The 26,729-nt window shown below is 46.7% G+C and overlaps 1 long non-coding RNA gene across 1 annotated transcript in view; it reads right to left on the bottom strand.

Annotated features, from left to right (window-relative positions):
- Positions 1-26,729, bottom strand: part of LOC138273923 (uncharacterized) — a 344,769-nt gene that overhangs the window by 241,731 nt on the left and 76,309 nt on the right. The window contains exon 2 of the long non-coding RNA XR_011200301.1: positions 15,721-15,812. This is a non-coding gene — a long non-coding RNA (uncharacterized lncRNA). The remainder of the gene's footprint in view (positions 1-15,720; positions 15,813-26,729) is intronic.

Below are 26,729 nucleotides of genomic sequence, written 5' to 3' on the forward strand. Positions count from 1 at the left end.
CCATACTGATGGGTGGGGACTATAACAGTGTGGCTGATCTGATCCTTGATCGGTCCTATCTGCCACTAGACAATTCCGTGGTTCTTTGTTTAGCTCGTATCTATTCGACTGGCAACAGCAATGGGGGTTGGTAGGCTCTTGGAGATGGATACATCAAATGGTAAGGGATTATTCATTGGACTCTGGTAAGCATTAACTCCACATAAGACCTTATACTTTTTTGTGTTCTCCTGGGGTCCATAGTTTCATCCGCAATGCAAAATATCTCTACCTGACGGTCTCTAATCATAACCCTTTGTTACTCTCGCTAGATTGCCACAGAAAGCGTCCCTGTATACCTGATTAGTGATTGCGTGTCAAGGCGTTGGAATACTCTGTGTTCCAACATAATATTGATGAAGCCAATCTGAACTACTTTGTAGATAATGCAGTCACTACTGCTTCACCCTGATTGAGTGGGATTCTTTTAAGGCAGTCCTTAGGGGGTGCTGTATTGCTGTATTGGTCGGGGTATGCTGTACACTGTTAGTGGAAGTTGAGACCCAAGAGCAAGCAATATGAGACCTAAGGATAGCCAGCCTGGGAATCCTAGATTAAAGCAATCATTGTTAGATGCTAACTACTGGCAGCCCAAATGGAGAAGCACCTTTGCTTTGACTACCATGAATACATGGTTCATGCTCATCTAGAGCACGATAAGGCAGGAACGCTGCTGGCACGGCTTGCCAATCCAACAGCTTGGGGCTCTTTAATCCTAGAGGTGGAATCAGGATGCTAGTGAATGCACCTATATCCAGAGCAGCATCAATGGTCGATTTGAGGATTCCTATACGTCCTTGTATACCCCCCCACCTGTCTTGGCCCTTCTGATCATTAGCTAATCCTAAGACCCTGTAGCTCTGCTGATGCTAACTCTGGAAGAGGCAGAGGAACTCGATGGCACTATCACACTCCTAGAAGTGCAAACTGCCATAAAGGTAATGGCATGAGGCAAAGTTCCTGGGGTAGATGGCCTGGCTGTAGAGTTTGATGCAACGTATGTGGACCCTGGATGTAGGCCATTTGCCAGAATCCACTTGTGAAGCTCTGGTGGTCCCACTTCTGAAGCCGGGCCGTTCCCCCCATACTCAATGTGGACTATAAAATACTTAGGCCCTCATTACAGCATTGGCAGTATTGACCGACTACCGCCACGGCGACGGCCACCAACATACCGGCGCCGTGGCTACCACCCGTCTACCCGTCTAATGACCACCAACGGTATACTACCAGAATTCTGGCGGAACACCGCCGACGGTCATGACGGCGGACGGCGGTAAGGCGGCGCTGCTTTCAGCAGCACAGCCACACCAGCAAAACACTGCCGACCATATCATGACCAATGATGCAGCCTGGCGGTGTTTTGCTGGCGGAAGCTGCCGCTGCCAGCAGCACCACAGACCTTCTCCAGCTGGAGGACCCCCTGCAAGCAGGTAAGTCAGGTTCTCCGACCGGAGAGGGGAGTGAGGGGTGTGTATGTGTGGGGGGGGGTGTATGTTTTGGCATGCGTGGATACGGGTGTGAGTTGCGTTGGATCCATGTGTGAATGAGTGATTGTGGATTTTGTGTGTTCTGAATGCATGTGTGTGACAAGGTATATTGGTGTGTGTTGCGGTGTGTGGGTATGTATGTGTGCATGCGTGGGTGGCGGTGTGTATGCGTGTATGCATGTGTGTATATGAGTGCGCATGCGGGTGTGTATATGTGCGGGGGCAGGAGAGGGAGGGGGAGGGCAGAGGAGGACTGTGGGGGGGGGAAGGAGGGCAGGGGGACCCCTATCAGTGCCAGGAAAGGAATTCCCTGGCACTGATAGTGCCTACCGCCATGGTTTTCGTGGCGGTAAGATTGGCATGAAAACCATGGCAATATGCCGGGCCGTAATTCCAAGTGTGGGATTGTGATGGCCACCGGGCTGGAGACCGAAAGTCTCCAGCCCAGCGGCTGTTACCACCCTGGCAGTCGGTGTGTTAAATTGGAGATTTTGGATGGCGGAAACTGCCATGGTCCAAATCCCATTTTTCTTACCGCCGGCCTTTTGGCGGTATTACCGCTGTTTTAACACCGACTGCCAGGGTTGTAATCAGGGTCTTAGTCAGATATTGGTCAGTCGCCTTCTGCCTCACATGCCTAAATTGATCCATGTTGACCAAGAGGAGCTTATACTAGAGAGAAATACAACACTGAACATTCGTAGACTTCTTCCACTACTAAAGGCTGATTGTTTAGACATGCACAGGGTGGTGGCCGTGGTAATAGACACTGAAAAAGCCTTTCCTAGTTTGCAATGGGATATTCTTTTTGGGCATGGAACCTAGGTTTATTCAATGGACTAGGCTCCTCTCCTCAGGACCTATGGCATGAGTATGAACTGGTAAATTGATGTTGGACTCATATGTAGTGGGGTAGGGGACCAGACAGGGGTGCCCACTTTCCCCATTGCTGTTTGCTATTGTAGTGGAGCCACTAGTTAGCAGTGCACACTCTGGTGCATTCTATCGAGGACTGAAACTACAGGGCACATTGTACTGTATCACCTTATATGCAGATGATACGCTCTTGTTCTTACAAATGTGAGCGTAGATCTACCAGGCCAAAAGCTCTCCTGGAGCACTTCTGAAGGGTGTCAGGTTTGTGCATTGATTGTCAGAAATCTCATCTGCTTCCACTTTGTTGAGACGTGCCTCAACCCTAGGATTTGCATGGACTTATATGGGAGTTGCCTTACATAACTGGGTCCTCCTGGATGGATATACCGGCATAGCAATTAGAGCTCTCTGTACTAGAGTGGACAGCTGGAAGTCGTTGCCACTGTCTGTATCGGGTAGGATAGCTGTGACGAAAATGGTGGCTCTCGTCCGGCAACTATACTTTTCCTTGACATTGCCCCTCCTTATTCCCTGTTGGATCTTTCGGGACCTCTAAATGCTGCTGATTGTCCTGGCAAGGGGGACGGGCAGGTGTAGCGTAGTGATGTCCTAATTACAGCACCCTGTAACGGAGAGGGGCTGGTGGCACTAGAGCTGGAGGCCTATTATCTAGCAGTACAACTACAATGGTTCAACCAATGGATCCATTCTCGGATAAACAGTGGGTAAGGAGCCCCCTGCGCCATCCCATGCTCACAAGCCCTGTAACAGGTTGTTTTGAATCCCAGACTAGTCCTCAGGGAGGGTTCCAAAGAGATGCTTGTTGCCCAACGCTGCTGGCAGCGCTGACTATAGCAAACCCATACTCATGCGCCCTACTCACCGGTTCTGCAGTTACAATGACTGGAGTTGGTGGCTTGGGATGGGCCTTGGCGGGGGTCATGGAATGGACAACATATGGGGTGACCCACATGAGGAATCTCCATAGAGAAAGAGAAATTCTCTTATTTGAAGATTTGGCAGCAAATTTCGCGATACAGAGGGCCCAGTTCTTATTACACCAGGGGATTGTCATGACACTGAGAGCTCACCGGGGGACTGGCACTGCTGGCCTCCTAGCCATAAATGCTGTCATGTATTCTGCACCAAGACAGGTCGCTTCAAAGCAGTTCCATGACTATGTCAGGCTTTGTGGGGTGATAATATTACACCATTAGTTGCCTTGCAAGGGAAATGAGATGGGGGGTTAACACTCCAAATCACAGATGCAGAATGGGCCTCAATCCTCGCCAATACCTATGCAGTATCTAGGAATGCCAGCTTCAAATGTATTTATTTTTATTATTTGCACAGGGCCTACCTCCCCCTTGGTAAAATCAATGTTTTACAGAGCGGCTAAAAGACCTGTCCCTGATGTGGTGAGCATGGGGTTGAATTGCTCTAAAAACAGATGAGCCTGCCCCCACTCCACCTGAATTTTGGGAAGAGGAGGTACACTGCATTAACCCCTTCTGTGCCGAGGACGTAATGGTTACGTCCTGCGGCACAGTGCTGCTGTGCCCAGGATGTAACCATTACGTCCTGGGCACCCAGCCCAGAGGGAGCGCTAGCGCTCCCTCTGTCGGGTTCCCCCCCACCCCCCAAGTCAGGGATGGAAGGGGAAGCCCTTCCCCTTCCACCCTCGACCCCCCACTCTCCCTGTGACGTCAGCGTGCGAGCGCGCGCTGTTTATCACAGGGCCTCCTCCCATCGCGCTGGAAGCTCAGCTTCCAGTGCGATGATCGGAAGAGAAATGCAAAGCATTTGTCTTCCGATCACGGGGAGGAGGCAGAGAGGTTTCAAAGGGAAGGAAATGTATTTCCTTCCCTTTGAAGTCTCTCTCTACGTTTTGGCAGCCGGATTGTAAAGCAATCCGGCTGTCAAAACGCCCACTAGACACCAGGGATGTCTTTTTTTATTATTGTAACCGACAAAAGTGAGTGACCCCTTGGGCAAGGGTCGCTCCCAGGGGGTGCATTTTTTTTTAAGGCCTTTTATGCCCCCCCCGGGGGCAGAAACCTCTAGGTACCAGGGATAAAATGTTTTTTTTTTTTTTTTGTTTAGATTTTGTTTTTTGAGGTGGGGAGTGACCCCTTAGGCAAGGGTCGCTCCCCTAGGGGGGCAAATTATATTTAGGCCATTTCTGACCCACTTGGGGGCAGATTGGCCTATTTTTATGAGGCCAATCTGCCCCCAAGGGGGGCAGAAACCACTAGACACCAGGGAGTTTTTTTTGTTTGTTTGTTTTTCACGTAAGGGGAGCGACCCCTTAGGCAAGGGTCGTTCCCCTGGGGGTCAAATTTATTTTAGGCCATTTCTGCCCCCCATGGGGGCAGATCAGCCTATTTTTATTAGGCCGATCTGCCCCCACGGGGGCAGAAACCACTAGGCACCAGGGATTTTTGTTGTTGTTGTGTTTTACAGATTAGACAAGGATCGCTACCCTGGAGGGGCAAATTGTATTTAGGCCATTTCTGCCCGCTTTGGGGGCAGATCGGCCAATTTTAGGTCAATCTGCCCCCAAGGGGGGCAGAAACCACTAGGCACCAGGGATCTTTTTTTTGCGCCGTCACGCAAGGGGAGCGACCTTGTAGGCAAGGGTTGCTCCCCGTGGGGGGGTTGGGGGCGAAAAATTATTTTAGGCCATTTCCCCCCCCCAGGGGCGGATCGGCCTATTGGTATTAGGCCGATCTGCCCCCAGGGGGGGCAGAAACCTCTAGGCGCCAGGGCAAATTGTTTTTTTGTGTTTTTTTTTTGTTTGTTTTCTTAAAGATGGGGAGCAAATTGTATTTAGACCATTTCTGCCCCCCTTGGGGGCAGATTGGCCGATTGTAGGTCAATCTGCTCCCAAGGGGGGCAGAAACCACTAGGCACCAGGGATCTTTTTTTTGCGCCGTCACGCAAGGGGAGCGACCTTGTAGGCAAGGGTCGCTCCCGGTGGTGGTGGGGGGGCTGGGGGACAAATTTATTTTAGGCCATTTCTGCCCCCCCTGGGGCCGGCTGAGCTAGAGGCCCAAATCCACAGGTAGGCACTGTTTTCTATGAAAAAATTTGATGTGTCCACGTTGTGTTTTGGGCCATTTCCTGAAGCGGGCGCTAGGCCTACCCACACAAGTGAGGTATCATTTTTATCGGGAGACTTGGGGGAACGCTGGGTGGAAGGAAATTTGTGGCTCCTCTCAGATTCCAGAATTTTCTGTCACCGAAATTTGAGGTAAATGTGTTTTTTAGCCAAATTTTGAGGTTTGCAAAGGATTCTTGGTAACAGAACCTGGTCAGAGCCCCACAAGTCACCCCATCTTGGATTCACCTGGGTTTCTAGTTTTCATCAATACGCTAGTTTGCTGGGTTTCCCCAAGTGCCGGCTGAGCTAGAGGCCAAAATCCACAGGTAGGCACTGTTTTCTATGAAAAAATGTGATGTGTCCACGTTGTGTTTTGGGCCATATCCTGTTGCGGGCGCTAGGCCTACCCACACAAGTGAGGTATCATTTTTATTGGGAGACTTGGGGGAACGCTAGGTGGTAGGAAATTTGTGGCTCCTCTCAGATTCCAGAACTTTCTGTCACCGAAATGTGAGGTAAATGTGTTTTTTTAGCCAAATTTTGAGGTTTGCAAAGGATTCTGGGTAACAGAACCTGGTCAGAGCCCCACAAGTCACCCCATCTTGGATTCCCCTAGGTCTCTAGTTTTCAAAAATGCACAGGTTTGGTAGGTTTCCCTAGGTGCCGGCTGAGCTAGAGGCCAAAATCCACAGGTAGGCACTGTTTTCTATGAAAAAATGTGATGTGTCCACGTTGTTTTTTGGGCCATTTCCTGTCGCAGGCGCTAGGCCTACCCACACAAGTGAGGTATCATTTTTATCGGGAGACTTGGGGGAACGCTGGGTGGAAGGAAATTTGTGGCTCCTCTCAGATTCCAGAACTTTCTGTCACCAAAATGTGAGGAAAACATATTTTGTTAGCCAAATTTTGAGGTTTGCAAAGGATTCTGGGTAACAGAACCTGGTCAGAGCCCCACAAGTTACCCCATCTTGGATTCCCCTAGGTCTCTAGTTTTAAAAAATGCACAGGTTTGGTAGGTTTCCCTAGGTGCCGGCTGAGCTAGAGGCCAAAATCTACAGGTAGGCACTTTGCAAAAAACAGCTTTGTTTTCTTTCAAAAAATGTGATGTGTCCACGTTGCGTTTTGGGGCATTTCCTGTCGCGGGCACTAGGCCTACCCACACAAGTGAGGTATCATTTTTATCGGGAGACTTGGGGGAACATAGATTAGCAAAACAAGTGTTATTGCCACTTGTCTTTCTCTAAATTTTTTCCTTCCAAATATAAGAGTGTGTGTAAAAAAGACATCTATTTGAGAAATGCCCTGTAATTCACATGCTGGTATGGTCACCCCGGAATTCAGAGATGTGCAAATACCCACTGCTCCTCAATACCTTATCTTATGCCCTTTTTGGAAATACAAAGGTTTTCTTGATACCTGTTTTTCACTCTTTATATTTCAGCAAATGAATTGCTGTATACCCGGTATAGAATGAAAAAGCACTGCAGGGTGCAGCTCATTTATTGGCTCTGGGTACCTAGGGTTCTTTATGAACCTACAAGCCCTATATATCCCCGCAACCAGAGGAGTCCAGCAGATGTAACAGTATATTGCTTTCGAAAATCTGACATTGCAGGAAAAAGTTACAGAGTAAAACGTAGAGAAAAATTGATGTTTCTTTCACCTCAATTTTAATATTTTTCTTTTTCAGTTGTTATTTTCTGTAGGAAACCCTTGTAGGATCTACACAAATTACCCCTTGCTGAATTCAGAATTTTGTCTACTTTTCAGAAATGTTGCGGTTTCTGGGATCCAGCATTGGTTTCATGCCCATTTCTGTCACTGACTGGAAGGAGGCTGAAAGCACAAAAAATCGTAAAAATGGGGTATGTCCCAGTAAAATGCCAAAATTGTGTTGAAAAATTGGGTTTTCTGATTCAAGTCTGCCTGTTCCTGAAAGCTGGAAAGCTGGTGATTTTAGCACCGCAAACCCTTTGTTGATGCTATTCTCAGGGAAAAAACCACAAGCCTTCTTCTGCAGCCCCTTTTTCCCATTTTTTTGAAAAAAACGAAATTTTCACTGTATTTTGGCTAATTTCTTGGCCTCCTTCTGGGGAACCCACAAAGTCTGGGTACGTCTAGAATCCCTAGGATGTTGGAAAAAAAGGACGCAAATTTGGCGTGGGTAGCTTATGTGAACAAAAAGTTATGAGGGCCTAAGCGCGAACTACACCAAATAGCCAAAAAAAGGCTCGGCACAGGAGGGGGAAAAGGCCTGGCAGCGAAGGGGTTAATGAAGCTGCGCAACAAGTGATCCCCTCTACTCCTATGGCCTGCTTGTTTGGGGGATTCCCACACCCAAATAAACAAAACTACTACAAGTTTTGTAGACCTGACATAGATCCTCATGAATTGAGAAATAACTATGCATTGGAAGGCCACCAGGGGTGCTAGACTGACCAAATGGAATGACAACCTTGTTAAATGAACAGAATTTGACAGTGATATATTATTTCGAGAGGTCAGAACGAGGGTGCGGTTCGATTGAGAGGGCCAGAGCCTGGGACAATCTAGTAGATTTCTTAAAGAGCCCAAACTGTACACCCCGGACCGGTCCAATCTACCTGCAGATGAATTAGATGGGGATTACGGTTAGCACCACTCGATCCCCATGCGGTACATATTCTGTGAGTTTTTGAAGGTATGGGAAGGACCGAACGAACACTGTGCACTTGGTAATTTTGTTCATGAGAAGGAATGGGCTTGGGAGGGATAGGATGGTGGAGGTTCTCTTGTAGCAGGGAAGGGCTTCATATTGCATTTTAATATGTACATTACTTCAATATGTCTGGAATTTCCTCTCCAGTTTTACCATAATTAATGTACTGCGCCTGCGGGCACGCATGCTCTTATTGTACTGAGCCCAGGATTGTGTTCATTGTACTTCTACAAATAAAAATTCTGCTTAAAAAAAAAAGCTTTTTCGGTCAATGCCCTTTTAAAGCATGGATGGTTATTACGTGTGAACCTAGAAGGCTGCTCCAAACTCATCTTCTATCCCTTTTCCACTACTATCCATATACATGCCTCTCATCCCTCCCATTTTCTCTTGTATCACATGAGCCCTCTTATATGTAGTTTTTTACCACTTTTTCATCTTGTAACTCACTTTCTACTGCACTCAATCCTCCGCCTGTCTGCCTCTGCAACTCTAATCAAGCTTTTCTTTAAAGCAGGCACTACTAAAATTGACTCAAAAATTGAGTTGATTTTTCACCCTAGTAGACTGTTCGAGTAATATTTATCAGTTGAAAATGCATCTTTTTTTTGGTTCAGCCCTTGGTCATTTTAGATTTGTATTTCGTAGAGGAATCATTACTCTTCTTCTGGCACTAATTTCTTCTGCATCATCCAGCCTTGGAATCTTTACTTTTTAAGAAAATCACGTAAGTCCAATGCAGTACTTGCACCTAATGTCTGTTGTTGACAGGTACCACTTTTTGATCCTTTTTTGTTTTTTCCACATCTTGTTTGTTGTTGTTGGATGGCCTTGTTCAGGTCTGGATGCTTACCTGTAATCCAGGTCTGAGGCTTCTGCTGTTAAATGTATGGGCAACTCTTTCCAGGTGCAAGGGTGTCACCACATACTGAAAAATGCAGTAGGTAAGTGCCCTCAAGAAGCTGCAAACTTGTCAAGCCAAATGTGTAAAACCGGCCTTGTTAGATGAAGATTTCAAAGGATTAGAGGAAGAAACAGTCGTGATCTAAAAGGGAAAGCAAGAGGAATGAAAGTTGTACTGTACTAGCAGTAGTGCAGCTTTAAAAGGCATCTGCAGTCCCTCAGGTAGCTGGAGGAAAAAGGAGCCTCAGCTAGGAGCCCAGGAGCATGATGGAAGGCAGCCCCAGGTTAGTGAAACTCAAAGCTTACTGCTGCAGGCCTCATGCAGCGCTACTGAGAATCTGGAACAGTGGGGCCACGCAAGAGAACGAAGTTCTCAGGTGACTGAGTAGCAGAGACACCACAGTTGAAACAAGCCCTGACGTTTGGAGTAGGGGGCGCAGGCAGGACTATGTGGGATTAGCTGATAATAAAAGAATGCAAGAACATTGACATTTTGCGATGGTGGGGACTTGGAGTTATATTTATTTATTTATTTTCCTCGTGTTTTTGTGATCTGTGTCCCAATTTGTTAGCCATTTTACTGTGACTTATCTGCTGTAGACCTGAATGTATTTTTAATGTATGTTCCTTATTCTCACTACTGCTGTGCTACAAATATTTTTCATTAATTTAGGGACTTATGGACGTCCTTGCATTTAAGTTATTTTTGTCTGAAAATTTATTTTTTTGTCGCTGTGGTTGGGGGGTTCCTACCATAGCCCAGGCCCAAGAGGCCAGACATTCTTCTTTGTTCTCAGCCACCTTAAATTCCGTGTCCTTGTACACCATTTTGTTTGTGCATGAGATGGTTCATGTGCATTTTCTGCAACTTTTAAAAGTATTAGGCTTGTGTAATTGTTGCCTAAAGCTGTTTGTGTTAGGGGCATTTGTGATTTTTTAAAATCTTTTAGACTGTTTTCTTAATGCTTTGCTAATAATATGTATATTTAAGTTGTTTTTTTGTATTATTGTAGCTGCTTTACTATAGATGTGCAACAAAAGGTCACCCATAGGCCCTCTCACATTTTGGTTATATATACATATGCAATGCTTTCCATGCAACGTCACAAGTTTTTGTTGGGGGAGTCACTTTTCTTTTTCCATATATTTTTTATCACATTTTTATGTACATGTGGCTGATTGCAATAGGCTGTTTGTTGGTTTTTCATTTATTTAATGGATTTTTGCCTATCTCTCCCGGCTCCCATTAGGGCCTCATAGGCCCTAGAGGGCTATTTTATTTTTTACTAATTTAATCTATGTGGGCCTGCCTTCCACAAGCTATCTAGAGGGACACCAAGGATTTTAATTCAAAAAATTAATATAATGTTGTTATGATGTTGAAGGTGAATAGTATTGCACTGACAAAAAATGGAAAGTCTCACTCTCTTCCTTCTTATTTTAATTGACTGTTGGTGAACAAGAGGATACTGAGACAGAGAGAAGCATGTGATTTTCCTAACACCTAGCATGGTCCAAGGGAAAGAGGGATATAGTCACATCAAAGGGTCCAAGCAACCCACCTGCTCCCCATAGGTCACTTGAGGTGGTAACCTCACAAAGAAATCAATTGCTAGAACAACCCACTACCAAGCCTGTGTTTGGAGTTATAGTACCACCAAACCCATGAGCTAGTCCTTTTAAACAAAAAAGCTTATCAAAATATTTGCTCTTGACCTTCTCCTTATTTCTTTGGTACTATAGAGGTTTCTTGAATTTGTAGCGACTGTCAGTGCAAAATGGAAAATATCAAGCTGAATCCTTTTTACAACTGTTGCTGTGCGAACACTACTCCATCCTGCTGGAATTGTTTAGCAAAGCAGGAGGAGAGCGCTGTTCAGTCCACTCAATTCACAGCAGACTATGGATCAGATGTCAAGTTACAAACTATATGTGCATCACTTCACACTTGGTCTTCAAGGCTGTTAAGCAAAGGCTAGTCACTGGTCAAACCATTGCTTCTTTTTAACGCATTCAGTAGCATGCAACAATTTCAGTGTTCACATACATCTGCCGACGTCTTGGTTGAATTTAATTCCAAAGTCTACGAATAGATTCAACCCAGAAATCTCAACACTGAATTTATTGCCTTTAACAATAGTTGTAATACTGTCAAAACCATGACGTATGGTGAATGCGTGAAATTCCTACTTAAGCTTGTTGTACCAAACATATTGTGCAGGACCTGACCCTGGATTTGCAGTAAATTCAGTTTATCATTCAAAGCCTGGAAGCAAATGTAGATCATTTACCTTGATAATTTAAAAGCCCTCCTAGAGGAGGTCCCACTCTGTTCAAACTCCACATTCTACATGCTGCAATGATTGCTTGAACAGTAAAAGTCTATGAACGATTACATACTACCAAGTAAAGAGGATGCAGCTTCCACAGTTGTGACAGTAAAGGTTGACAAATGGGAGCTAGTGGAGTGGCGTACCGAATGATAGTGTCTTCTGAGGTTTTGTCATCGGATGTCAGAAAGGGAGATTGTACAATGAACCAAGCCATTCCAGTATTGCACATGCCGCACAACCGTTTGCAAAAGGTGGAACATATACAAATGGCAAAGAACAAAAAGCTTAATTATTCATGTGAAGACAAATCAAAGGCTGGAAAAAGAGACTGTGTCTTTCAAAGAGTACATCTGTGCCTCAATACTGGATTCACAGTAAATAAAGGTCTACCCTCTCCCATTTCGTTTTCATCAGTCATGTCTCTATTTACAAGAATCTTTTTATCAGGAAAGTAAGTGTCCTTGATGATGAACGACTGCAACTTCAATGGCATAGGGCAACTGAAGTGCTGCCTTCAACCTCTGGAGAGCGCAGTGATGGTAGAAGCATGTCACAACCTCACCAGCAGTACTCACCAGTGGTAATATAATTATCTGCTACTACACCTACAGCACCTACAGCATCACATTCACCCTAACATCTCTAATGGTTTAGTTTATTAATATTGCAGGACTTAACTGAAGCACACAGGTGCAGGCAACTCAAAAACAGACATTGTCAACAACTATGACAATCGAAAAGATGGTAAAAAACTACTTGGATGACCAAACAGAAGTATACTTGGATCAAAAGCCATTGACCTATAGGCATGGGGAAAATAACAACAATGACTAGATCTCAGTAGACTGGCAGTAACATATTTTGAAAATATTGTAGCCGGTGTATCCATGGACCGGACTTTTAGTGCAGCTGTGGCAATTGTCACGGTCAGAAGGACCAGTCCATCTACTCAAAATGTCGAGAGTGACAATGATTAAAGTGAGTGAACATGTCAACACAAAAATGATAGGGTTCCAGAAAGCTGAACCATGAATGAAGGGAATTTCCCAGACATCACAAGTGTGGCTAGAGGTTATCTTCTAGACACCCTACCTGACTTTTCAAAATGAGCTCTACTTTCTAGATTAAAAAAAGAAACAATAACACAATGAAAATGTCTGTCAGAAAAAAAAAACAAGAAAAATCAAACAAAAAACACTTGCATTTTTAGATTTGCTGTGCAGCTAATATGAATAAACGTAAATGCTGGTGACTGCGTGGTGAGAGGTGACAAAGAAAGAACACTAATTCAACGTTATGGTCAAGTGCAGATTTTGCAGTAAACAAATAGTGGTATCTAAGCCTGCAATGCATTCCTCCAGACCATTTAATGAAAAAACAGGATGCCTGCCTCTCATGCCGAACGCTGCATTCCGATGCTCAGTTGTAAGTAAAGATGCAAGGAAAGCACAACTTATGTATGTCACTTCCATAGGAAAAGACACGCTTAGATAGGTAGACACAGCACTTTAAAAAGGTAAGCTGCATTAATAAATACCAAATGATGATTCATGTGATAGATGTGAGAGGCATAGCCAAATAGTGATTCTGTCCAAATGGTGATTTTGTAACTTGTTACTGAATCATTATTTGTGGTGTGTACATTTAAAAAAGCATTTTTGCAATCGCAAATGGCTCGATTCTGACAATCGGGCCACTTGCGACCCCAAAAATGCTTCGCACATCTAGCCCTAGGTGCAGAGGCCATATTAATACACAGATATTACGAACAATGGGGGATGAGTGCTCAGGTGACATCAAGTTGTGAGGTTAAGGCAAAGGTTGTACATCATCAGTCTTCCAGAACGTGAGGCCAACTCTGGGGCTAACGTGGCAAGGGAGCTCAGGTCAAGTAGAAACTAGAGATAGAATGATGAAGTTCAACAATTGGAAAATTACTTTGTGATTGCTTAAGTTCAGGGCTCCTGCTCTGTTGGGAGGCAGGTGGTGCATCATGGCTTTAATTAACAGCGATGAAACAGAAATGAAAGAACTAATAACCATAATAATAACAAAAACCCATAAGCTGAAAACAAATCTTTTATACAAAAAATGTAAACTCCTTCTCTTCCTACAAAAGCCCCACCCCTCTCCATAAGCCCTAAAAAAACCACACATATCGCATTATACACATTCCTGGTACTTCATTTGAGCCAGTGATTGCCGGTGGGGGCCATCGTCACTTATTATTTGGGACCAGCACTTATTTTCCCACCTCAGACATTTACCTCAAGCAAAAGAGGGAAAAACAACAAGGAAGGATAGATGAAGTAAAGGACGGAAAAGAGGTTAGAAAGGGACAAAGAAAGAACCTTAAAGAGTGAGATAAAGGGGAAGGGAGTGCCTGATACTTGATTTAAGAGCAAAGTCATGAATTTAGGGCCAAGCAGTCTTGGTATGCTTTGCATCAACATTTAATCGCACAGGCCGCGGGCTTCCGAGCAGAGCTTTGGGAAAACAGCATTAGTTTTTTCACAAATTAAGCACTGCCCATTTCCCAACTGTTCCTACCTACTTGACCCTCAACAGCCGCGCTCCACTCCCTAAAACCAACACAATTAATAACCTGGTAAAACACTATCCCTTCTCCAACTGATCCCACCCACACCACCTGCAACAGGTCAACCCCTCCCTAATTTAAATGCCCCTCCAAAATATCAACTCTGTTTATAAGGTTTCTCTGGACTTCTTTAACTTACTCCAAGCCTTGCAAAACCTCCTGTAGGAGGACCTGGTAGTCAAGGCAGGTGAAGGGTGGGCTGTTCTTTGGGATGGTAGGCTCGATCACCTGTGGTGGCTTTGGTGATGGTGATGCCTTCTAGGTTCTGCTGGCTGGCCACCACATCCTCCAGAAGAAGAACAATCATGAGCTGACAGAAGGTCACTGCTATGGACTCCATCTTTTGGCTGCAAAATGTAATATCTACACTAGTGCTAGTTCTCATTACCCCTGGGCTCGGCACTGGACCCAGCATAGGGATAGCTGGATGGTCTAAGGAAAGAAGAAAATAAGATTAATTTTACCTAACTCAAATAACTGGAAGGTAGGTGGAGTTTGAAAGACTGGAACTAGAATGTAAGTACTGGTGTGATGTCTGTGCTCCTGGCATGTAGGAGCAGTTGGATGGCTGGGACGTTTTTTTCCTGGAGAAACTTAATTTTCAAACAACCCTTCTTGCACTTCATCATTGGCTATAGGACTAGAAGGTAAGACCTGTCTTTTAAAGTGGTTGTTGAAGAAATGATTCAGATAGCAAAAGAGGTTAGCAAAGAATGGAAAGATGAAGTAAAGAGAAGAGGGAGGTGTACAGGGTGACCCTACAAGACTTAAAATACATCATTTGAGTTGTTTAGAGGAAGCAAGGCCAATTCCATTGTCAATCTAACATGGGTTAATGAGAAGGAGTGAAGTTTGGATGGGGCTCAATTGGATTCCAAAAAGAATGAGATAGTGAAAGCTGGAGAGAGAAACATTTGGTTTGATGAGAAGAAGGCTTTTAAGCAAAAGGTTGTGAAGGTAGGTAATAGGGTTCAAATAAAAATACCCTCAAGCAACAAACATGATTCAATGTTTTCATTGGCCATCAGAGTGCTTGTTTAAGGATGCCGTGAAGACAGAGGATTCACAAGTGTGAAACATGAACAGAACGGTTGTGTGCAGCAAATATGAGGAAGGGTGTGGGAAAGAAAATGTATAGATAAGTGGTGAGATGACTAAGCAAGGAAACAGAGGCTAAGAATAGGATGGTCTAAGTAGGAGTAGCAGAGTGAAAGGAATCCCTAAATATTTTTAAGATTATACATTTTGCGTTGATTGTTATCTCTATTTATGTGGTCCCTGTTGCATGCGTGGTGGGAGAGTGGCACTGGATATATTTTTAATTATTTAATGTATTCATACCTATAAAAGCATATTTATTGAAGTTATTGTTTTACACTTTGACTTGTGAGAACGGTCTGATATTCTTCTGCAAATTAGTTGTGATGTTATTCAGAAACCTTGACTCATGGTTATCTTTCTGCTATATTCTTGTATTCATGTTCTGAGTAACATCAGTACATGAATATAACTGGGCCACAGACCTCTTCGAACCATTAATTTGAATGGCAAAGAGGCAAAGACAGACAGACAGACAGGAAAGTTGATAATTTAAAATGGAATGGGTATCAAGATTAGATGCAAGGAAAGAATACCATAACAAATACAGTAATTATCATTGAGAAAAGAAGTTGACTTACCATTCCTCCAAGCAGCCACTTCATTCCCTGTTACTGCTCCACAGGTTACTTGTCCTGGACCCCCTCCTCCACAGTGTCAGCCTAGGCTGAATCTAGACAAAAAATTCACTTATTTTGTACTATTAGTACTAAGCACAATATTTGCACAAGTTAAAAAATCTAACTAATTTGAAATTATTGCTGGCCAAAGTATTGTTTTTGGAAGGTTTGCTTTTACATATCTTGAAAATTAAATAGGCAGAAATTCGACACAGGGTCTTTTGGAAAGACAAGACAGAAATTTCAGGCCAGGGCCTGATACAGGTAGATGAGAATGTAACAAAACCATTGCATGCAATGGACCTACCTGTGCTATGTTGCACTAGTCTCATCGTTCATGGGGCCAAAGCATCATTGCACCAAAAGAGTGATAAGTGGTGTAGTATCAAAGCACAAAGGGCCAGATGTGATAAGAAATGATGGTGTGCCACGCTTCTGCAAATTTGGCAGCATCGCACACCATCCTTTTCAAAACTCACTGATGGCCAGTATTTTCTAGAATATGCGGCATCCCTCTGTCACTCCTTGTGCTGGGGCTAAATTAGCTGAAGTGGGCCAATGCAGCAACCCTTGCACCATAGTGCAAGGATGGCTGCGTTTAGGGGGAAACATTTTTGTACAGGAAGGAACACCTTTCTGCACAAAAACAATCTTAAAAGACCATTAGCTCTGACTATCTCTTGTAAAATGCAGCACAAATTGAGAAAGTTCAAAATGAGGAGAAAAGATGGCATATAACTTCATTGCGCCTCGCCAACGCCACCCCTGGGGTGGCGTTATATTTTGGCTAGGACTCTGGTTTATGAAAACTAATAAATCTGAGGCTCTGTCAAAATGAAATGGGTGTTGATGTGGCACACCCAAAGCAACACCTATTGCATGCCCCTACCACGCAAAGTGCTGCATGTGAAGGGGTCCTTTGTACAAGATGGCATTAAGCCACAGTAAATCACTTAGTGCCACCTTGTAAAACCTTAACAGAGCATTGCACCACCCGAGCGTTCCATAAAGTAAGGCTCAGGTGGCGCTAGGGGCACCTAAACATGTCCCAAGATACCTTGTGAGCTTGCCCCATGTTTGATGCACAGTGCTGCACAAAATATATAACTACAACATTGGTCTGTAACATGTCACTGAGCCTCCAGTAGCAAGTAAATGATGTGCCATGTCAAAAGCTACCACAATCCAAGATTGACATTTCACTATCTCATTGCAGAGGACGATGGCTTACCTCCTGCCAACCTGCATGTCCTGTATTTTACAGATGACATGGATGACTAGCTACCGACCATCAATGAAGAGACTCTCCAGGATGTCCTAGGTTTCCTACAGACATCACCCCCAGTTGCAGGAAGGACACACAGCGTTGCGGGGTCTCCACATGAACCACACAGCTACCAACACACAGCACCAGCCAGTACTGACACATCCCTGGACTCCTAGGACCCAGAAATCACCTTGCAGAGGACTGTGGTAGGAGTCCATTGGGAGCTGGCCAAGCAAGTGCTTGTGGGGATGGAGATCATGGCAGGCACCCTAGAGGGAGTGCAGAGGTGCCTCAGTCCAGTTAAGGACAACTCAGCTGCCATCAGAGGCACCCACTCCCGGCTACATCGACTCCAACAGTCCCTTGCTGACATAGCAGCTGTCATGAGGGAGAGGTTTCAAAACAATTGCCCTCACAAAGTGGCAGCAACATGATAGTGTAGTGAATCTTATTTAGTTTTAATGATAAACTGGAGTTTAGCTTAGAATTTGGATTACAGGCCTGTGCCCCTGTCACCTGGTGGCTTTTAATCTATTTAGCACACTTATTTGATTATTTCTTCCAAGATGGCTGCCATGTTTATAGTTAGAAAGATATTTTAGTTTCACGTTATCATTGCCACTTTATAAAGGGGTCACTATCAGTGCCAAAGATAAGTGAGATATGTAGGTATTCACATCATGTACTTTCCCACTTTAATGGAACAGTAACATAATGTACTCTTTCAGGGAATTGTTTATATAATTGCCGCCCCAAGCATGCCTTCTTATCTGTTATTTGGGAACATACCTGCGTCAGGGATCCTACAAGATCTGTATAACTACATCTCACACAGACAAGATAATCAGAGAGATTCCTACCAGATGCCATTGACGCTATCTATGCTACATGTCGCTTGATGCTGACCCAGTCTTCGTGTCCCTACGGAATCTGATCTAGAGACCTCATTCCAAGGTAACAAGGTTTGGGCAGGGGGGAACTCTTCTGATGGACATGGTACTGGAAGGTTAGGTTCAACACACCCAGCTCTCTTTAGGTTAGCGATTAAGTTTACCATGCTAGGGTATTAGGACCTATTTCACATATATTTCATATGACATATTATTGTAAGATGGTGGGATCTTTGTATTCATGGCCCTCATTTTTACCATTCTGTTTCTTGTATCGTTCCTTATCCTAATCATTGCAGCCCATGCAATTTATCGTAGACTGCAGTCTTGTTAATAAAACCTATTGAAAACTCTACTGCATCTCTTTCATTGCCTGTGTTTGATTGAGAGATGTTGTTTATTTGAGAAAGGGGTAATCTGTGTTTAACCACGACCTCCCTGAGATGTCGCACTCTTGAGTCCATGCGTAAAGGTTGCCACAAATCACCTACTACTGTTTGCGTTTTTGCTGCGGTACTGCTTGTGAGTCTGAAGGGTTGGGACGACAGTAGTGACTTATTGTATGATTGGCCTTGTCGCCTACAAACAAAAGTACTGTCATCCTTAAACCAGGAGTCTTGCCTAGAGCAAGAGTCAAACTATGATATGGCACCACCAAAGATGGTCTTTAGGCACTAATTTACAGATACCCTAACTATCACTATCTCAAACACAAAAGGTACCCTAAGTACCATTACACAGAGATGTCCGTGGTCTTGGGGAAGATCCTCCTCAGCTGAACAGAGAAATTACTTACTCCCCACTTGGTGTTGCATCTCTTTACCCATTACACAATATGGCTAACGCCATAGACATTCCTGAGAATGCCAGACAGGCATTAACAAAACAATTAGAAGCGCATGGCTTAACAGACAAGGGCGGGGATGTCACATTCTTTGTAGAAACTAATGAAGCTTACCAAACAGATACATTCTACTCTTGGGTCACCTTTCCTCAGGAAGACCAAATATCATACACATTTCACACATACAGAATTGGAAACGTACCTCAACTGTACCAAGCATACCAGTATCTTGAAATTCCGATTACTTATCTAGAACATCAGAACTGGTTTAATGGCACCCTACCACACATAATAAAACCCATGAGATTAGGGGCCACATGTAGGTAGGTTCCAAATTGAGACTTGCAAATTGCGAGTCAGAGCGACTCGCAATTTGCGAGTCGCAAATTGGAATGTAGTATGGTGTCCCTGACACCATCTGCGACTCGCACGGGGGTCGCAAAGGCCCACCTCATTAATATTCATGAGGTGGGTAGCATTTTGCGACCCCCTTGCGAGTGGCGGCATTCACAGGGATGGTGGCCTGCTGCGGACAGCAGACCACCATGTCTGTGACTGCTTTTTAATAAAGCAGTTTTTTTTTTTTTTGTAATGCAGCCTGTTTTCCTTAAAGGAAAACGAGATGCATTATAAAAACGTAAAATGAAACACTGCCCGCTCTGATTTTTTTTTTGCAGTTCCATTCACAGTTCCATTCACCCCCATAGGGACCCCTTCCCTTTTGTGAATGGGTTATCACCCATTTTAAATGGGTGCAAACTGCTATTGCTTTGCGACCGCATTCGTGGCCACAAAGCAATCCTGCATTGCACTGCAACTCACAATTAGGAAGGGGACACCCCTTCCTAATTGCGACTCGCAAACCCATTTAGGGATTCGGTAACCAGGTTTCCGAATCACAAAACGGGTTTTGTGCATTGCAAAGTGCATTTTGCATGTCGCAAACAGCAAAAATCGCTGTTTGCGACATGCAAAATGCTTCCTACATCTGGCCCTAGGTCCCTTACGTAATGAAGGAGCAACATGGCCTATGTTTGTCACAACAAAAATGGTGAGAGAGGGCCATCCTAACTCTATCACCAAGGGGACAGGGCACTGTAAACAAGAGAAAGAGAAGATCCCCAAAATTTGCAAAAATCAATCAAATCAACCTTCACTGCACTCATAAAATCGTAGATACACATCAAACACTCACATCCACTCAACACTATAGTGGTGAATCTCCAACAAAAGGATCAGTGCAAATGGTGATTTAATAAATAAGATAAAATCTTACCCTATTCATACAATCAATCCATAAAATCCCCATCTACCTACAACATGTAAATACAACAATGTTAAATAAAATTAAAATAAAACCCAGCATTAAAACCACATATAAGAGAAACAAAAGGGCATCAGTGATCATCTGATGTCTTGGGGCTGTCCAAAATTTGGTATGTCCAGGCCAATCAATCTCTACACACGCAGTCTCTGTTTGAATTTAGGCCCGTTCCAATAAGGTCCAGCAATCCAATAAGCGTCACATACACACCTCACCCAGGTATGCAAAACATGCAGGCAGCTGATCTGTGCAATTTATACCTTGAGCTAGTAACACTATATGGACAACTTGTTCAGTTCGTAATGCGAACACGACACCGGAGCATCCAGCACTGCCAGCACCTGCTGGATACCAATTGGCTAATACTGGGATCAATCCACAAATAGTACGTTCTATCATGGGCAAAGTCCCCACGGAACGAGAAAAGATACGGATCTGAATAGCTCGGAAAACTAATCAGCTGGAAGCTGTGTTTCCCCATATGGGACCACAGGAAAAACATAGAATTCTTACAATGTGTTTGCCCTTCGGGATTGTTCCCTCAGTGGATGACACTGCCGCATGGGGAACAGTCTTCGCTGCAATTTATACTACCACACATGGTACCACGACACTTGCCAAGTTACTGGAGGTGGTAAAACAGATTCAGAATGAGCACAGGGCTATACCAGCCCTAGGCTTGGGGATGAAACTAATGCGTAACTTTGACGCAGTTTCATCAACAATGCTCAGCAATTTTAAAGGGGAAGTGGTAGCGTTGGCTATACGCCAGTGGCTCCGAGAGATTCCACAGCTGGAACAGGAGAAACAGCTACTGAAAATTATTTCCGATACCTATACCAGTATAGGACGGGATAGTTTGGGAGCCAAGCTGAAAAAGCCTGGAATACAGAGTACCACCCCCAAGGAAGGTACTAAAGAAGGACAGGAGGGTTCTAAAAAGCACTGGGATAAACAAAAACAAGTAAAAGACAGATGAAGTCAGAGAGCAGATTCTCCACACCCGAAGAATTCTGACAGGAGATATAGGGGGTCATTACAACCCTGGCGGACGGTGTTAAAGCTGCAGTAATACCGCAAACAGGCCGGCGGACAAAAAAAGGGAATTATGACCCGAGCGGAAACTGCCAACAAAGACAGCCACTTTAACACACCGCCCGCCACGGCGGTACAGACAAGCAGCGCGGCGGTCACTGCCAACAGACAGGCGGGAGACAATGTACCGCCCACAGTATTACAACCTACCAATCCGCCACCTTTTCCGGGGCGGATTCACTGTGGATAAAAACACGGCGGAAACAGCTTTTGCTATGGGAAAACGCTCACCTGAACACATCCCACGAGGAAGGAGGCCACCATGGAGCCGGAATTACAAATACTCCCTGCCCTTGTCTTTCTGCTCCTCTACGACCAACAGCTACGTAGGCACCGAAGACACCGGTGAGTACTGCACCTACGACACAGGGGAGGGGGAGGCAAAAGTTAGGGGGACACCCACGAAACACCCCCACCCCCACCCTCATATTACAACATACACACCAATGCATTCACAATAAATCACAGTAATAACCCACAATCCCCCCGGAAGAATGAATAGACAATGCGAAATTTGGTCAAACAATGTAATGTGCCAATATACATGTCATACAAAAATATACAGAAATATATTTTAAATTCACTCATAATTATAGATACAATACGAGAAGTAGTGCAGATATGTACACAACAATGTCCGTGCACCAACAGTCCAAAAATGCATGGGCGAGGCCCACAAACAATACCTGACCACTATCGGAGAGAACACTGCCGGGGCATCAGATCGAAATACTACAGGCACCTCAGGGGGAAAGGAAGGGGGGGCACCTCAACCAGGTGAATGCGAAGCCAGATCCACGACGGGGCTCCATGCCCATTGATGTATCCTGGGGAGTGCAAAGCCACAGTCTCACAAGTCTCTACAGTGGGTGGGTTGCCCACTGTGCCATCCTGGGGAGTGCAAAGCCACAGTCTCACAAGTCTCTACAGTGGGTGGCTTGCCCACTGTGCCATCCTGGGGAGTGCAAAGCCACAGTCTCACAAGTCTCTACAGTGGGTGGGTTGCCCACTGTGCCATCCTGGGGAGTGCAAAGCCACAGTCTCATTAGTCTCTACAGTGGGTGGGTTGCCCACTGTTCCATCCTGGGGAGTGCAAAGCCACAGTCTCTCAAGTAGATGCAGTTCTGTACTGGTACTGTGTGGGACTGGTGCCCAGACTGGATGAGTCTCCCCGTGAAAGTTTATGTCCTGTCACTGTCCCAGCTGCACATGGGATAAGGATGCCTGATGTGGCGGCCTTTTCATTCCTACACAGTGCTTGCCTTGTTCAGCGGTGCTTTGCCATGGTGGTTCAGGACTGTTCAGCGGTGCTTTGCCATGGCGGTCTTTGCCCTGTTCAGCGGTGCTTTGCCATGGCGGTTCAGGACTGTTCAGCGGTGCTTTGCCATGGTGGTCTTTGCCCTGTTCAGCGGTCTTCACCATGGCGGTCTTTGCCCTGTTCAGCGGTGCTTTGCCATGGCGGTTCAGGACTGTTCAGCGGTGCGTTGCCATGGCGGTCTTTGTCCTGTTCATCGGTCTTCACCATGGCGGTCTTTGCCCTGTTCAGCGGTGCTTTGCCATGGCGGTTCAGGACTGTTCAGCGGTGCTTTGCCATGGCGGTCTTTGCCCTGTTCAGCGGTGCTTTGCCATGGCGGTCTTTGCCCTGTTCAGCGGTCTTCACCATGGCGGTCTTTGCCCTGTTCCTCTTGCTTTGCCATGGCGGCCTTTGCCCTGTTCAGCGGTCTTCACCATGGCGGTCTTTGCCCTGTTCAGCGGTGCTTTGGCATGGCGGTTCTGATACAGACATTGGTGTGTGGCATGACGTTCTCTACACTGGGCATTGGTGTGTGGCATGACGTTCTCTACACTGGGCATTGGTGTGTGGCATGACGTTCCTTCATTGCCCAGCGGGCTGTGGCAGGCGGGGCCCTCCTGGGCTGTGACTCTGGCGGTGGTCTCTGGACCAGTGATGATACTTGGGCCTTCCTGGGCTGTGACTCTGGCGGTGGTCTCTGGACCAGTGACGACGGTGCTGGCGGTTGTGTCTGGTCCGTCGGAAATGATGGCACACTTCTCCGCCATTACACTCACAAGAGGCTGGGCAGACTTCCTCTGGACCTTCCCCACCTTTGGTGGAGTCACAGCTGACTCACCAATCCCCTTCGAACCCATGTCAGTTGTTGTCCCACCAGGAGTCTCAACACGGTCCCGTCGTCCACTCTCCAATTTGAGAGCCTTTACAGGGGGTTGGCTGCCAGTGCCTTGGCTCCGGGTCGTACTGCCTGCCCTAGTGGCCGGTGCACTCCACAAGCCTTGAACACGCACCACTGGTATTGGAGGCTTTTTGGCTGAGGCGCTACGATGGGACTGATTAATTGGAGGGGGGGTGGGGGCAAAAAAGTCAATTTTACAGAGGGACAGTTTCTGAGGAACACTGGGATGGGTAGCTGGAGGGGGTCTGGGAGTGGAGGAAGAGGAGGTGGTTGTCGGAGGTGTCACTTTAGCTGTTTTGGGTGCAGGTGCGGGTACTGGAGGCTGTCGTGAGGTGGATGGATGTTGAGTGAGTGATTGCCAGCGTTTGTGTACTTTGGGAGGGGGCGTCACAGACCCACTGGGAGAGGACACAGGGGACGTGTAAATGGCAGTGGGGGTGGTGAGTGCAGGTGAGCGGCATGGGGTGCTGGGTCTCCTTGTGCGACTCATGGTGCCTGTAGATGTGGTGCATGCAGGTGTGTGCGTAGACGAGACTGGGAGGGAGGAGTGAGAAGAGGAGGAGGGGGACACAGTGGAGACAGTGGATGTTGCTGTGTCTGTATGGGTGTGATGCTTGTGTGAGTGCCTGTGGGATGTGTGGTGCCTATGTTTGCTTGAGTTACTGTTGTGTGTTGACTTGTGTGCATGCTGGTCTGTAGGTGTGCTTGGGATGGGCTGGGGTAAAGGGGATTGGGTCTGGGTGGAGGAAGTTGGAGGTGGGAGGCTAGACACAGGGACAATGGCTGCCATCAGTGCTGAGGCCAGAGATTGCAGGGTTCGCTGAAGGACAGCCTGACCAGAATGAATGCCCTCCAGGAATGCATTACCGTGTTGCAACTCTCGTTCTACACCCTGGATGGCATTCACAATGGTAGACTGCCCAACAGTGAGTGACCTGAGGAGGTCAATGGCCTCCTCACTGAGGGCAGCAGGGGTGACTGGGGCAGGGCCTGAGGTGCCTGGGGCAAAGGTGATGCCCACCCTCCTGGGTTAGCGGGCACGGGGCGAACGCTGAGGGGCTGCTGGGAGGGCTGTGCTGGTAGGGGAGGTGGCGGCTGTACCTGTTGAAGTGGGGGGCACAGATGGTGCCGCCACCACAGGGGAGCTCCCATCAGCGGACGAGTCCGTGTCGCTGGTTGGTGATCCGGTGGCCGATGTGAAGCTCCCCTCGCCCTCCGTCCCACTGGTGCATTCTGAGTCCGTGGTGTGGCCCTCCATGGCCATGTGGGATGCAGCTCCCTAGTGCTCCGGTGCCACTGTACCTCCGCCTGTTGATGCTGATGTACAAAAGGACAGGGAGAGCAGGAAAAGGGGGGGAGACAGAAGAAAGAGAGTTTTTGTGCATGGCATTCCGCTACCGTTGGCAGACAAGACAGACGCAGCAGCCCCCTGCATAACGCTGTGCGTCTACACTCTGCACATGCAATTTCTGGGTTATGGCCTACATGGCAATGGTGGACATCTGCGCACATGGATGCCACAGAGGCAACTATACCTCGACTTGGCACTCTGCTGAGGTGGGGTTGAGTGCCACATGGCCTACATTACGGAGGGGCCTTGACTACCTAACTCGCCCTGGCCTATGGACACCCACAGCCCACATTCCCCACCCAGACACCTTCACTGCACGCAAAGTCAGCAGAATGAGGTTGTACTCACCCCCTTGTGTCTGCTGTGATGTCCTCAAGCGCCCATCCAACTCCGGGTAGGCCACCGCCAGGATCCGGAAAATCAGGGGGGTCATGGTGCGACAGGCACCCCTCCCACGTTGGGAGGCCATCCCCAGCTGAGCCTCCGCCGTCTTCTTGCTGCAGCGGCGAATGTCCTCCCATCTCTTCCGGAAGTGGGTGCCCCGTCTCTGGTGGGCCCCCAGGGTCCAGACCTCCTTGGCAATGGCACGCCAAATGTCCCTCTTCTGGTGGGCGCTTACCTACATGACATGCACAAGGGAAGAGGAACAGTCATTACTAACTGCACTGTCGCTGTGAGTGGCCCCCTCCCTACTCTGGCCATGTGGCCCATTCATTCCCTTGCATTAATGTTCTATGAACTCTGCCCCCTTCCCTCTTCCACCCAGCCCTCTTCACCCAAGCCTAGCCCATACAACGTGCTCGCTGTGTACTGACCTGTTGGCCTGGAGGACCGTAGAGTAGCGTGTACTGGGGAAGGACCCCATCCACAAGTTTCTCCAACTCCTGTGCAGTGAAGGCATGGGCCCTTTCCCCAGACGCAGCAGCCATCGTCGCTTCCAGACCGAGGTCACAGCAGCACTAGCAGTGTAGGTCCTCTCCTGTCGAAGGTCAGGTATCTAGTGATTGAACAGATAGAAAATGGCGGTGACGTCCGCGGCGGTGACGTCCGCGGTGGTGCGCATCATCACCGCCAGCGCACCTGTTCCTTGGCTCCTGGGACCCATAGGGTCCAATGTTAACGAATGCAGCATTGCGCCGCGGTCTACGACCGCCTACGGCGACGGTGTGCAACGCCAGCGCAGTTACCCCACAATCCCATTGTCCCACTTTAGAGGTCTGGCAGCCGCCATTTCAGGGGCCCACATGGCTTAATTAACTTCTGCGTCACACATAGCTAGGCCTACACTCAACACACATACAGGAAGGGTTTTGTGTCTGGTGTAGTCTTGTGTGTAACTGTGGGTACATACCTGGAGGAATAGTGACTGGTTCTTCGCTGTTGTCCTTCGTAGGCACCGTCAGCTGGGACATATAAGAAGATGGCGAATTCTCCGGTGTACTGACCGCTGGTGGACCTGTTGACAATGGAAGAAAGACATGTCATCGTCACCTACCGGTTTGACCGTGCCTCTATCCAGGAACTGTGTACCCTGTTGGAGCCAGACCTGATGTCACCAATCCGCCATCCGACTGGAATCCCCCCTGACATGCAGGTGCTGTCAGTGCTCCATTTCCTTGCAAGTGGGTCATTTCAGACTACTGTGGCCATGGCATCAGGGATGTCTCAGCCTATGTTTTCCAACGTGTTGTCCAGAGTGTTGTCTGCCCTGCTGAAACACGTAAGGAGATACATCATTTTCCCTGAGGTGGAGGATTTGGCTACAGTGAAAGCTGACTTCTATGCCCTTGGACATATCCCCAACATCATAGGTGCTATTGATGGTACCCATGTAGCTCTGGTCCCCCCCCACAGGAGTGAACAGGTGTACAGGAACAGGAAGAATTATCATTCGATGAATGTCCAGATGGTCTGTTTGGCAGACCAGTACATCTCCCAAGTAAATGCTATGTTCCCTGGCTCTGTGCATGACGCCTACATCCTGCGGAATAGCAGCATCCCTGATAT

The sequence above is a fragment of the Pleurodeles waltl genome, chromosome 2_2, assembly GCF_031143425.1.
Source record: "Pleurodeles waltl isolate 20211129_DDA chromosome 2_2, aPleWal1.hap1.20221129, whole genome shotgun sequence".
Lineage (NCBI taxonomy): Eukaryota > Metazoa > Chordata > Amphibia > Caudata > Salamandridae > Pleurodeles > Pleurodeles waltl.